This window comes from Lissotriton helveticus, chromosome 6, assembly GCF_964261635.1.
Source record: "Lissotriton helveticus chromosome 6, aLisHel1.1, whole genome shotgun sequence".
NCBI classification, from domain to species: domain Eukaryota; kingdom Metazoa; phylum Chordata; class Amphibia; order Caudata; family Salamandridae; genus Lissotriton; species Lissotriton helveticus.
Genome location: NC_136067.1, coordinates 1010809750 through 1010824684, shown reverse-complemented (window position 1 = coordinate 1010824684; position 14935 = coordinate 1010809750).

Below are 14935 nucleotides of genomic sequence, written 5' to 3'. Positions count from 1 at the left end.
ATAATGTTCATAAATTTCTTCACTTCTAGAGACATCAACTTTTTCTATTTGCCCAGCGGAGAAATCACTGTCCTCTTCTATAGTTGTTTCCTCTTCTCTCACATACACATTTTTATAGTACTGATTATTTTTTACCAGACACAACGTTGCCTTTTTGACTTTCCTAACATCCACTAATTCTTGCCAGATTTTCTTACTCATTGCCGGAACACCATTAACTAGAATAACCAGAGGTTCCTCCTCTACTTTTTCTACACCAATTGTATCAAAATGTTTCTTAAAATCTAGAGGCAAATAAACAACTCTGAAGGAGGCAATTTCCCTGTCTTAGGCTCCATGCGCACAATAGCCTGAAAAGGATGCACGCATTGAATCAGAATAGACTCATAGGTATTTAAATCCATCAATTCAGAAGGAATGTCTACCAACTCCAGATTATTATGAACAGCTCGAGCAGGCATTCTGTTTTCATTTAATTTATTATAACAATATTTAAAAATACGTCGATCAGAACCCAAATCAAAACAATTTTCTACCAACAAATAAGTTGCAAAATTCTTCCACTCATTATTATTTACCTTTTCGCTTTTTACATATAAATCAACTAATCTAGTCTGACGCTTATAATGAGTTCGTCGACAACACACACAAGTAAAATTAGGCCTTTCACTTGAATTGACCTTAAACTTGGTAATTTCATGTTCAAATTTTTCTGTACTTGAAATCTCTACATTCTCTTCTATATTACCTTCTATTACTGTATCAATTTCTGCACTGTCCCCTTTTTCACCAAAGTAATAAAACTCAATTTCTTCACAAATGTTTTCCACATCTAATTCCATTCCATGCAAAAGAGCACTGTTTAACTGTTTTAGTTTAAGTGCTGGACTTTTTGCATAATACAGCCTTCTCACTAATTTCCTCACTTTATTATGATGCACTGCTAACATCCTAAAATGGTGAAAAACACTCTGACATACTGTTCTTGAAAGACAAGCCAGTGAATGCCCTTGCAAACCTGTTTTTTCTCTCACTCTACAAGGATCCAACTCTTGCAAAATTTTCATTTTTTGTTTTAGACTTTTCTTAGTATATGTCCGTACGAAACTGCGAAACAAATCAATTGAATCCTGTCGCACACTACAAATACTACTACAATTCCAAGTATACACTGGAGCCTTAGGACATCTCCCTACAACTTCACCAGCTAACACCTCTTCTGTATTTCTAGGCACAATCTTTTCTTTTTCAACCGGACAACCGTCCTTCACCTCATATGCTCGACCACTGGTGTCAACTGCATGCACCAAATCATTATCCTGAAAGTAACTTTCTTCATTAAAAAATGGCTCACAACTTGAACTATGCTTCCATTCTCCAGAAAAAACATCACAAAAATTAGTCCGATTAATTACTCTTCTCCACTTACATTTTGATTTGAACACATTGATTACCTTATCTAGTGTACGAATTCTATTCATTACTAATCCATATAACTTATTTTTCACTTTAAATGCTTCATCCACATTCTTAACTATGCTTTTTTTTTCTTGTAAAAAGCGGTCTTTTTTTTATACCTCTTTAAATTTTTTAATAAATTGTATACTATTCTGTTATAAAACATTTGTCTACGAATTTCAATAAATTGATTTCTCCTTCTATTCCTATAGACAATATCATCTCCTTCTACAGGTCTATCATTTTTTGAGGGACACAATTTCTTCTTTCTAATTAGAGGTGTTTTATTCTTCTTTGAAACAACATCTTTTTTTTGACATTTCAATAACTTCCTGAGAAAATTCTTTGTTTGCTTACCAGGAGCATTATTTTTTTTCACTGAAGAATTTGCACACACGCTGCCTAAGATTCCCTACTAGAACATATACTAAAGCCCAACTGACTTTAAAAAAACATGTACTTCCATATTTTTAAAGACATCAACTAAGCATATTATTCACCCAGATCCATTTAAAATCAAGCTTGACTCACAGTGTGATCTTAGGCACATGAGACACATGTCATGACACACACACAAAGAGAGAGATGACACACAGAAAAAGAGAGATTATGCTCGTGCAAAGTGACATGAGACACAGACACAGAGTACCTTTTAAGCTAAGAGAGGCAAACTGTGAGCATACACAGGTGACATCATTGAAAAATTTGAAAATGTAATTCCTTATTTCAAACAGACACTCAGTGTGAACCTTGACCAAAATTTAAAAGCCAGACATTTTACCAGAAAACATTTTCCATAGTAAATCGTTTTTACACAAAGCACAGCCCATTTAAATGACCACTACAAAAACAAAGCAGAAACCTAACTCATTTCCAAAATACATTTCCAATATGCACCATTCCATTTTTAAACAGCATTACAAAAAAAAATTACACACAATGCTAGAATTAAGAAGCACAATATGCTTCTTAATCTTCCCCATAGTACATACAGCAGTCTATCTTTATTAAAATAATAATTACTCACCTTCGAAAATGCTTTGGAAGATGTAGAACAGTGTCAGTCACACACACCAGATTTTCTTAAGCAGAATCTCTGAATAATGCTTCTGTCACTGGAGCCTTTCAATAATGGCACATATTCCCTCTCATTTCAGACCCATATTCTTGTACATAACCAATCAAAATTCTTCCCACACAAATTCAAAACCAAACTGCACATTTTAATTGGTTGTACATTTCAACACTTTGAAACTCACATAATATTCACCCATCCCCCCAGTGCTCATTCAGCCTGTTACCATGGTAACTCCCACCTAACCCAGCACACAGTTCAAAAGTTCATCATAGTATGTTGCAAAAGAATCCAGCAAGGGTGTTTGACCTCTCAATGTACTAGCTAATCATGTGCAATGTTTCTTTAAATGACCTTTTCTCAACCATTAAATGACTTCTTTAAAAAAAAAAAAGCATACACCCTAATTTTCAGTGCTGAATTTTAAGAAAGCACCAATCATTTCTTGTTGTTCAAGTGCACTGAATCTCAACCACTTTTTTTCATAATTCCTACTTTCAAACTGCCATTTCATTTCCACAGCTCATCTGAATAGAAGCACATCTACATTCAAGATGCCAAAAGTCTGGTTTGTTTGTCGTAGCTTTGTCTACTGGAGTGAAAAATTTGCAAGTAACATCTTTGGGAAATTGATGTCACTTTTTCCAAAAACTGCCTTGGTATTTTCTAATATATGCCAAAGGCAAAAATGGAACTGGTCCAACCAATTTTGTCCACAGATTGAGAAAGCAAGGAAACATGTAAATAAAACTGTTTCTGCTTTCCTCAGAGACTATGGTATGGGTTCCATATACCACAACAACTTGCGTTACAACATGCGAGGCATCTATAGGAGAGATGGTGTACATTTCACAGATGAGGGGAATAGAGTCTTCCTCTTGAATTTGAGACTCTGCATCAGTACCTACGTGTAGGTACAAAAAACACCCACATAACACAACAGCGTACCGGTGAGCACTCGGAGCGCGCCTATAGATATATATGTGTTTTTGAAGTTAATTTCCGAAAAAACCACTGGAGCAATTTTCACCAAATATAGCAAAGGCACTTCTGCGTACCAGTCCCTACAATTTTGGAAAGTTTGGCGTAATTCCGTTCAGCGATTCGGGCTGTAGCCTTGTCAGATCGTCCTATAGAAATTAACATGGGGAAAACACGTTTTGGGACCCCTCTTTTTTCTCGGCCCCCACTTCACGAATTCCCCCAAAAGTTGCAGGGAAGGAGCGGAGGGGAGCTGGCCAAAATTTTTGAAAATTACACGCAAATTCCTCAACTGGCGCCAAAGTTATTCCCAATAGAATGTTGCGGATTTCCTATGGTAGCTAGGTCCTAACTATAACTACCTACTGGCGACCGCCAGTAGGTAATATATATATGTGTGTTGTTTCATAAAATAATTTAAAAAACTAGGATGAACTAAATCAAGATTGCAATAATTAAATAACGTAATCATGTGTTCTTGGTATGTGATTTTTTGTTGTAAATAAGGAACATGAATCAATGACAGAACAATGTACTGCTATTAGGGTAATATGCAGTTCCCGTTGTAAGTGGGTATATATATATATATATATCCTTTCCTCCTTGACACCTTTTCTTCTTTATCTTTGCATTGTACTTTTACACAGGTATAAGATGGTAATTTGGGTAAACCCCTATATATTTTTTTAATATAGTGTGCTGCCTTAGAGCGGCAGCCGCCAACTATCACCTCTGACTGGCAGCACCCCTCATGTAAGATGTACATCAAAGAAATAACTGCACACTGACAGTGTGGCATTGTGCTGTTTGCATTATTGTTTTTGTTTGTGGTGGAGTAACCACTCAACATGGACACCTATGTAAGTTACTTTTAATATGATGTATGGGCTGTCCATCAATGTTTTTGTGAACCCTGACATTAGGGGGTTGCATATTTTGAGAAATCAAATTCTTGTTTTGTCATTTATGAAGAGTATTGTGTAAATGGAGATTTCTTAGCGTGCAAAGTAATGTCTGCTTATATGGACTCTGTGCCTTCTCCCCTCCACTGCCCTGTTTCCTTGATTAGCTGTTGGGCAGGTGGGCCAAGTTCATCATCCTTTGAGTCTGATTGAGACACCTCTAGGGGTAAGACTTTCCTACAGGCAATGTGTGAAGTAATCTTGCATTCAGTCTCAGGTGCATACTGCAAGATTCCCCCATTCTTGTGAAGGCAATGGAAGCGCGATTTGAGGAGTCCAGATGTGCGCTCAATCATGGACCTGGTGTGCCTATGTGCCATGTTGTAGATCCTTTTATGTGGCCACAGATCATATGGACTGTCACCTGGTGAGACACATATTAGGGCGAAACAACATATAGAGAATAATAATTGTGCTCATACATTTTATTTTGGACAGTGCATTTTAGTACCGAGTAGGTATCCTTAATAAAAATCCTCTCTTTCTAGTCGCTGGTATATGCAACTGTGCCTAAACATGTAGGAGTCATGTGTGCTCCCTGGATATCTGGCCACAATGTCTGTGATGATATTATGTGCATAGCATATAACTTGGATGTTCAGGGAAGGAGTGTTCTTGCAGTTCTTAAATAAGTATTCCAGGTGGGATAGGGTACATATGGGCACAGGGGTCCTGTATATGCACCCGATGACCTGTGGTAATCTGGCTATCTGGTAGAATTGCATTTTGGTATTTTGCATTTCCTCATCATCCCTGGGCAGGTAGATGTGTGGTGTATGTAAGAAGGCATGGCTTCTAGGAAATCGTGAAGGAAGTTTGAAGTACACTTTGCGACACCTCTCATGCCGCTGCTATGCCATTTTGGTAACTAGCACTGGCCAATAGGTGGAGGGAGCATAAAACCTGGACGTGGGTGGGGATTGCATCGCTGCACAGCTTACTGCTTTGAAGGTGTGGCTTTAAGATAGCTATTAGCTCCAAGATGACATTGCTAGTCAGCCTGTATTGTTCATATATCTCTTCCTATGCCTTCTCAAACATGGTCAGCCTGCATCTGAATATCCTCTCCTGTCTCCACCTACTCTGCAAAGCAGTCAGCATCCAAATCCTCCTTGCTATCACGTTAAGGGCAAGGCAGCCATTGTGGAAGTCCTTGATGCTTTCTGGGGCTGTTTTTATGGTTTTGGCCCTGTTACCACCTGTTTTGAATTGGTGGTAATTTGCTTGTGTAAATGGGCTATTTTGTGAATAATCGCAATTTGCGACTCGCTTGTAAATGCATTTGCAACTCGAGATTAGAGATTCTCTAATTGCGACTCGCAAAAAACGGGCGCTAATTCATGAGTCACAATTCCCTCGCATCGCTATTTTATGTTTTGTGAATGCTTGTCGTAAATCGTGTATGGCTGTTTTAGCATTCGCAAAATGGATTGCAACGATTTGCAACTGACAAAATGGGTATATATGTGGACTTTAGAGTAGCTGATGTTCTCTAACTTCACCCTTTTGTAGAATTTGGTCTATTAGCTAGATACACATTAGAGGTACTGCACTACAATTCATTTCTAAAGTACTATTTATAACAGAATTCTTTCTGCAGACTGACAGACAATCTCCTAGCACTAAATGGCAACAGTGTCCCATTCACTGCCAATCTGTTGTTTGCAGAGGTATGTTGTGCCACAGCTGAGTGAGACAGTGAAAATACTCTGGTCAGCAGACACAGACAACTTTACAGTGCTTTTGAGTGGTTTGCATATACACAAAGGTTCAATGTAGATTTGCTAGTGGATGTGTGTTTGTTTTTAGAATAAAATTGAGAAGTCCCTGCACTTGTCACAGACTGTTAGATTTGAAATGCTATTTCCGTAATGCACAGACTTGAAACATTCCCTTTGCAATGCTTGTACTCTATACTGTGTTGAGTTAGATATTTATCGTCGCCATCTTGTTCTGTAATTGAGATCGAGTTTCTGTCACATAATGCTTGCCGCAGCAGAAAGGCTGCCTTTGCACCCCCAGTTTGTACTTCTCAAGGTTGAAGTTTCGCTGTACTAATGAATGTACTATCTATTTTTGCATACCTTTCCTGTTAGATAGGCCCGTTCCCACATCTCAGAATGGTAGGCACAGGCCAAGTGGCCATGGGGCTCAGATAACATGTACCCAGCACCAGGACTGTGGCTCATCCCTGTTTGCTACCTTTGTTCACTGTTGCCTGGACTGGAATTTTCCAGTGTGGGCGTGTTCTTGGGGTACTGGGAATGTACAATATCCAGCTCCATTCCGGGTGGAGGGAGTCCCTCGGCCGGCATCTTAGGAGACTGGTCAGACTGGGCTCCGCTGCAGAGCATTACTAATAAAATATATGGTTTATATTCTCTACTGTCTTCCCGACTCATCATTTCTTGGAAGGCAGAGAGGTGGTCACGAGTGACCAGGATGGCCAGATTCAGGTCACTTCCTTCAAGACCAACCTACTCAATGTTATGTATAAGGGTAATTTGAGTTAAAGTAGAATGCTATTTTGTTGATAAATTGGTCAATTTCAATATGACTCAATTTTCCGTTCCTTACTATTTACTTATCATTTGACGTGTGTATGTGTTTGTGCAAAAGTCAAAACAAATGAATAAACAATAAACCATCAAAATGCATTGATGTGTAAATCCAAATCCCAGGACTGGAACATTTTGTTCTGCTTACATGTATTGCTCTTGCTCTGTTCCAACTTGCACTCAAGCAAATTGTTTTCGATATCGTATCAGATAAAGAGGAATTGTATTTGTTATGTGAATATGCTAAAAAAAAAAGGTAGAGCTTACATTGTTCTGGGCAAATTCATAGTGTTGTTACATGGAGCGGTGTGATTTGTTGTTCAAATGTCAGATCATACCTGTTTGATAGTGCTTTCTATATGATTTAGATTTATGACCATATTGTGCAAGACTTAGTAAATGATAGATTATGAATACCTAGAGAATGTAGTGAGATGTGCAAGATATCAAATAGCCCATTTTTATGAATAGGTTGTCATTAGCTTAGAGATTTGAGCATAAGGATAAGAGTTGAGGTTGGGTAGACAGTGAATTAATTATAATAAGATAGCTGATGCACCAGCTTCCACTCCGCCTTCAATTCCCATGATGCCATTCAGTGTGGGGTATGGGTAGCACCTTCTCATTCTACAGCATGAGGGTGAGGTGCCTGGGAGATCCAACAACAGTTTTAACCGGACTCACGGTGTAACCTGAATGCAAGGAAGTAGACTCTCTTCAGTATGCTGTTCCACTGCTTACACTGGTGTTAAAGATTACGTTCAACATATCCACAATTCCGTGTAATTTTTCTCTTCCCTGGCTCATTGTTGTAGTCTGGACCAGTAATCAAAAGAACTGTGGCTCAACACCAATAATCTCATTCACTATCAATGTTATCTCATTTTCAAAAAACGTGGATTGTCTTCTTCCAGACATTTGATCAAATAATGAACAAGTAGGTCTGATGCTGGTTTTTCATTTTGTTAGTGGAAAGTAGTTTGTTTGATAGGGGAGTGTCTTTTGTAGTAGGAGCTGCATGTGTTATTGTTGAGAAGATTTATTTTGTTGCATGTTAATGGACGTGTCTGTCAATGTTGTTATATGAGTGTGTCATCGTATACCCTGTCTGTCATTGTTGTCTCCTCCATCCCACTTCAATAGCAGACAACCATAATATGGTGAAAGGATGTCCCTGTGCTAATATTGAGGTAATTGCATAGTGAACAGGGGAACAAAGGAAGTTCATCTAATTGATTGCTCTCCATCATGACGGATGAGCATCATCAGACTAAATCTTAAATATGTTAGATGGATAACCACCTGTTCGTTTGCTGGATTGGATCCGGCAGGACGTAGAATGACGGTCCATCCGCCAAACTCTAGATTCGTCCCTTAACAACAAGATATCTCTTTGACAGCCTATGTGCAGCTGCTGCTAGAGCCAGTGCAGCTTTTTCACCTTTAATAAGCATTTGCATGTGCTCAAGGAAAACAGATACTACCCAAACATCTCCTGGGATGCACCTTCCATTCACTGGAAAAAAGGTGCTTGAGCAACAGCTGGAGGAGGCTGTAAAGGAGTTTATTGAAAAGTGGAAATTGATGGTCCCTATCAGTTCTTTCTCAAGTGACCATGAGTTTTGGCAACAGCACAGCTTTTAGTCCTCCTGCTGTATTAAAGAGTACTGGCCAGCCTCTTTGTGGTAGGGGTAAAAGTCACAGGACAAGTGCTGCTGACAAATCTGATACATCAGCAACTCCTCTGTCAAAGTCATGACCATCTTTCTCATTTGTCAATGTCTCATCTGCCTGCTTGTCAAAGGGTGAATAAAGGACTTTCAGGAAGTATGGCATGCTTCAGTGTTGAATACCTGGGTCCTCAACATCATCAATCATAGGTACCAGCTCAATTTCATGCAGATTTTGCAAGACCACTTTTGAGTCACTCCACTTCCTCACTTGGTGGTACAACAGCAGCATTTGATCAAAGGAATACAAGACCTACCGGACAAAGCAGATTGTTTCAATTTCATGTGCAGAGTAGAAACACAGCTGCTACCCAATAACTTTGCTGGTTCAGAAGGTATCAGGAGACTATTGTCATGTTTTGACTAAAAAATAATGTTTTGCTTGCCAGGGATAGCATTTAAGATGGCCACTTTGCAGCCTCTCCTTCCATTGTTGGAAGCAGGGGATTTTATTGCATCCTTAGACCTTCTTAGTTGTGATGTTATATTATAGTATGTTGTTTTATATAACATACTAGTCAACGGTGAGGGTATCCTGGCGCTTGAGCAGGTGTATAAGTGTGTGGTTACTGCAGAGTTATTCGGAACGCTAGGCCTTCAGCTTCATGTGGAACTCAAGAGGTGAAGGGGAGGCTTTGCTGTGTTATGGGAGATCATTCCATGCTGTGGGTGCTAAGTAGGAGAATGAGCTTCCTCCTGCTTTTCATTTGTGAGTTCAGATGGCGTGTGTGAGTAGCCTAAATGTAGTTGTCTGGCAGCCTGGGGAAAGTGTAAGTGACTGTTCAGATATGCTGGTCCAGTGTTGTGCAAGTCTTCGTATGTGTGCATGAGGAGATTGAATTGGCTGCATTTTTTAATGGGGAGCCAGTAGAGATCCCTAAGGAGGGGTGAAATGTGGATGCAGTCTTACAGCGATATTCTGGATGGTCAGAAGTCTATACAGGAGCTGCTTGGAGATTCTAGCATAAAGTGCCATAGTCAAGTTTGCATGTGATTAGTGCTTGTGTGACGGTTCGTCTGGTGTTCTGAGGCATCCGCTTGAATATTTTTTGTAGCATACGTAGGACGTGGAAGCAGGCATTGCTCACTGTGTTGATCTGTGCTGTCGTGATGAGCTTTTTGTCCAGGATGATCCCCAGATGTCCTGTGTGGTCAGTGGATGCTGGTCTTGCACCTAGCTCTGTCGACCACCTGGTGGCATCCCCTAGGGTGATCTTGATTCCAAAGACCAGTACTTCTGTCTTGTTGGAAGTGAGCTTTAAGCAGTTAGTTCTCGTCCATTGTGCTACCACGGTCATGAAGCTGGTGAAGTTATTTTCTAGTAGAGATTGTCTTGTCCATCAGGGAGAATATGAGTTGGATGTCATCGGTGCAGGAGATGGTGGTGATGTCTTGGAACTGGATGATGTTGGTAAACAGTGTCATATAGGTGTTGAACAGGATCGGGCTAAGGGACAATCCTTAGGGGACTCCGGAAAGCAGGCTCTTTCCGATGTGAAGGGTGGCAGTCTGACTCTTTGGATTCTTCCTGTGAGAAAGGAACAGAACCAATAGAATGGCAGTTCGTGAATGCCTGTCTCATGGAGTCTTCTGATGAAAGTGTTGTGGGAGACTGTGCTGAATGTGGTGGAGAGGGCTAGCAGGATGAAAGCTGGTGTTTATCCTTGGTTCAGGTTGGTCCTGATATTGCCTGTGGCTGTGATAAGTGCTGTTTCGGTGATTTTGTTTCTGAAACCTGACTGAGCGTTGTCCAGTAGTCTTAGTTTGTGAGTTGCTTGTTGATGGCCTTCCATATAACTTTGGCTTGGTACAGGAGAAGAGAGTTTGGCAGGAAGTTGCTCAATTGACTCTGGTCAGCTGACAGCTATTTGAGGGGGGTGTTTACCACTGCATTCTTCCCATCTTCCAGTAATTTGGCAGATATAATGGAGGTGTGGATGATGTGGGTGAGGGTGTAGCTGATTGGTGATGCTCCAAGGTTGTAGACGTGGTGGGGGCAAGGATCTGTTTTGGCCCCTGAATGGACAGTCTACATGATTATGGCTGTATCTTCTCTGGTGAGAGCTTTCCATTTGGTCAGGTGGTGGTCTTGGTTAGTGATGTGACTCTAGGGACTGGCTGGTGTGCCAAGTTGCTTTGGATCTTTGCGGTTTTGCAGTGGGTGAAGTCCGATAGTGCCTATCTTCACTTCCTAATTCATACTGATATACAGAAATTTCTCCATTTCTATGCCCTTGGCCAGCATTTTCAGAATTAGACCCTCTCTTCAGGTTTGCATCTGCTCCTAGGATCTCCATAAAAGTCCTTGCGCTACTGGTGGGCAGCATTCTGCATGCTGAGGACATTCAAGATTTCTCATACCTAAATGATTGGTTGGTAACACCATCTTCTCTTTCTAAAGCATACATGGATATTTAGACAAGTCTGTAGTGTGGTCAGGGAACATAGCTTCCTTCTCAATATCAAGAAATCAACTGTGATGCCACTGCAGTATTTGCAATTCATCAGAGCTCTGATTCAGACAGACGTTGAAATGGTATTCTTACCTATTCTTACCATAGACAAGGCCTGTCAAAAGGACTTCTCATGAAGAAGCCCTACTGCAGTAATCAGCCACAACTAGGAGGGGTTGCAGGTGTACTGCTTGATGGCAGTGAAAGGGTTGATTTTCTGTCAATAAATAGAACACTACGATTTGAGCTTGGCTAACATTAGCTTGCATTTAAATTTTCCTCCATCTTGCCTCAATGTCACAATATATCGTGTGATGACTGTTGTTGGTTCAGTTTCTAAATAAAACTTGTCTATTGTTCATTTGAGTAAGCAGAACATGTTCTCAGAGACATTTCCACTTTGCACTGAATGAAGGACGGTTCTTACTGTCCCAGGCTATGGTAACAATGTCTCACACACACAAGAAGGGGTGACCTAGGAGCCAATGAAGGTCCAGTGTCCATGCTCCTGAAACATCAAATTATAACCACAAAAAGGGAAACTGTTCCTAACGCAGGGTGCAAAAAGTCACCCATGCTCTGAGGTGCAAATAGTCACCTATGCATTTAATAGGAAAAGGGAATATGAATAAAGAGAAAAAAACCTTAGGTAAAGAGAGCCCACAAAAGGTGAAAAGACAATCTTTGTCCGATAATGCCCTCACACACCCCAAGGAGTGTCATGCGTCATGATTGGGCAGTTGCTCCTCGTAGGGCCGGTGCTGCAATTCCCTACGGGCCCCCCGAAGGGGTCACTTTATCGGAGATCTTTTGAAGGACTGCCGGATGGTGCATGTGGGTGTGCGGGGTAGTGGGTACACTGAGGGTAAAAAAGAAGAGAGTGTTTGTGCAAATTAAGTGTGTTAAAAAAGAAAGGGGTCAACATGCAGCAACATTGTAAATGTTGTACCCTTCGCAGTTTAAGAAAACTGTTGTATAAAACATTGCCCCGAAAGCACCTTATGCCTGGGTGTCAAAGGTCACAGGTCAACATGTTTCGCGCTTATCTCGCCCAAAAAGGGTCAGTCGCGCTTCTTCAGGACCAAAAATAGTTAGAACAAGTGAGGTGCACGTGATATAGTGTCTAATATTTTGTTAAAAACTAAGATACCCTCTATCTCAGTAAGGGCGGAGCAGCTGAATGTATACCCTATATGTGGCAACAGCTGTGAGTTGGAAGCCGCTCCTGATTGATACCTAAGAGAAAGAAATAAAATAAAGAAAATAGATCGCAGGTGTAGACATCAGTACAACTTGATGCCTCATAGTGTGCCATAGTCATGTGCACATCACTGCTAACAAAATAAATAAAGAGTACCCAAGCACACGGGAAGCACTCATCAGAGAAATTAGATAAAATAGCACCCACAACAGTGTAACCAAGACGTATGTTGCCTAGTTAAAAGCAGCGCTGGGATGTCGGTAGTGGTGACATATGGGAACGATCAAGCCAATCTCAGTGCTTACCTAATCCTGTTGGTATACTCCGTCTAATGGCATGCATAATGGACGCCCGCAATTGTCTGGGCTGTAAACCAATGGAATACACAAGGCAAACCCAAATTAGTTGGTACGCCTATAAAGCGCTAATAGAGCTAAACTGAAAAGCTCCCCAGATGTGGACCCATAATTACTCAACTTACGGATACAAACGCCGGCTCCCTCCTCAGCACCTACCCCTCCATCACGCTTGCCAATAATGAGCTGAAAAGGCACAACGTGATTTAAGTAAGGGGGTCGGGCGGTTGGATCTTCTGGCTTAACATCCGGGAATCTTACAAACAAAACTTGCGCTGTCACAGTGATGTACTGCGCATGTGCACATCATAGGAGCACTACTCCCTGAGTCATGCGCACAAGCTCTCCTGTATAACATGGAACTGCTAGATATCGTTCCCAGCTTGACCCAGGTGTGTATCAGCACAAAACGCAAACACCGCAATAGCTGTTGAGATATGTTGAGAGAATCTCCGAATGTATCTGTAGTAAAATGTTTCTACTAGGATGTTTCCTATTGGTCCAAACCCCAATAATCAGATATTCTCAAAGAATTTATGAACCCCTTTGTTTAAAGTCCTATATAAGAGTGCGAACTTTGCTCACAAGAGAGACCCCCTATCTGCCTTAGAAGGCAATTTTATGCCAGATTTCATTTAGAATTGTACTGAATTCTTTGTCCTTATAACTTAAATGCTGTGCTGCTAAATGTGCTCATAGCACCTTCCCTGAATTTTGCTAATTAATACTTATATAAGGCATTGGAAAGAGAACTTTTGTCTGTAATTATTTTGATAATGTATCAGCATCATTGTATGAGTCCTTCTGATTGTTAGAGGAGGTTCCAGTGAGGGAGCATAGATGTCTGTATCAGGACTACAGCAGTCCCGGTCCTAGGTGTTGGTGTTCCCCATGAATTTGAATTTGACATTGATGATTGCACCCACAGACCCAGGAGCAAAGGTGGTAGTTCTGATTGGAGCAGACCTACAACTTAAACCTAATTTGCTCGAGAACCGGGTACGTACTTTGATTGCCCAGATGGTTTGCCCAATACCAATGCAATCCTGGTTTTGGAGAGACGAGGTTGTGAGAGAAGAACAACTATGTGAGTATCAATATGGACTTCATGTGAAATGAGCAAACAAGGTAAGTGGTGCAGTGCATGCTGGGAGTTCAAGTAAGCACAGAGAAAGAGATGCAGTGGATGATAATGGTGGGCAAATATTGTATGGCTCTGATTGTCGGATTTGTCAGGATCATGATTATTGTAGTTCTTCTGATGTTTTTCAGTATTTGACAAGAGGAACCGCAAGTTGAAAATTGAATCAGTAAACTTGCCTGCTGTGAGAGGAGTACTGTGAGCCACTATCACATACACCAAATACATTTCTTGTGCGGGTGTATTAACAGAGCTTAGTGGTGATTCATTCCTTAGTGCACAGGGAGTGGACACACTGAGTAGTGACTGTCGCAGGATGAGAGCTCACTCTATTGTGAAAGCAGGTAGAATTCTTGTTTCTGCAGACGCGTTTGTTTAGTTGAAGCAGGAAAATGCAGTTAAAAATAAAAAGAGACATCAGATGAATTGGAGTGTTGCGTCACCACATGGCTGAGCAAGGATTGGCTGGTGGACGGTGAAACTGTTTTCTGATAGTTTGACCTTTGACAGAGGCACGCTGAGATTGGTGTAGAGGTTAGGGTGATTGTTGATGTGAGAAGAGTGAAAGTTTGAACCGGGACTGCTTGTGATTGTCGTTATAATGGGGAATCTGTTATCAAAAAGAGAGAAGGATGCAAATAATTAACAAAGTTTTCCTCTCAAAGACACCCTAGCTAGGGAAATGGCAGCAAAGAATGGGTTACATACGTGCATGTGGCTCAACCAATGGCATAAATATACGTTCAAAGACGGAGAGCTCTGATTCCCTTAAATGGAACCTGCCACATTCCCCGAATAGAGAATCTGAAAAGAAGAATGTATTTTAAAAAAAATATTTTTATTAACACTGCAACATGACATCGGCAATTACAATAATTGTTTCACAGTATCCATATCACATTGCAAGCCGCATGTAAATAGTTCTGTACAGTATATATGACATTGCAGTTTTTATTTTACATAACTCCCTCGTAACTCAAGATCCCCCTTCCCTCAACTTCCCTAGCACTTTTCAAGTTG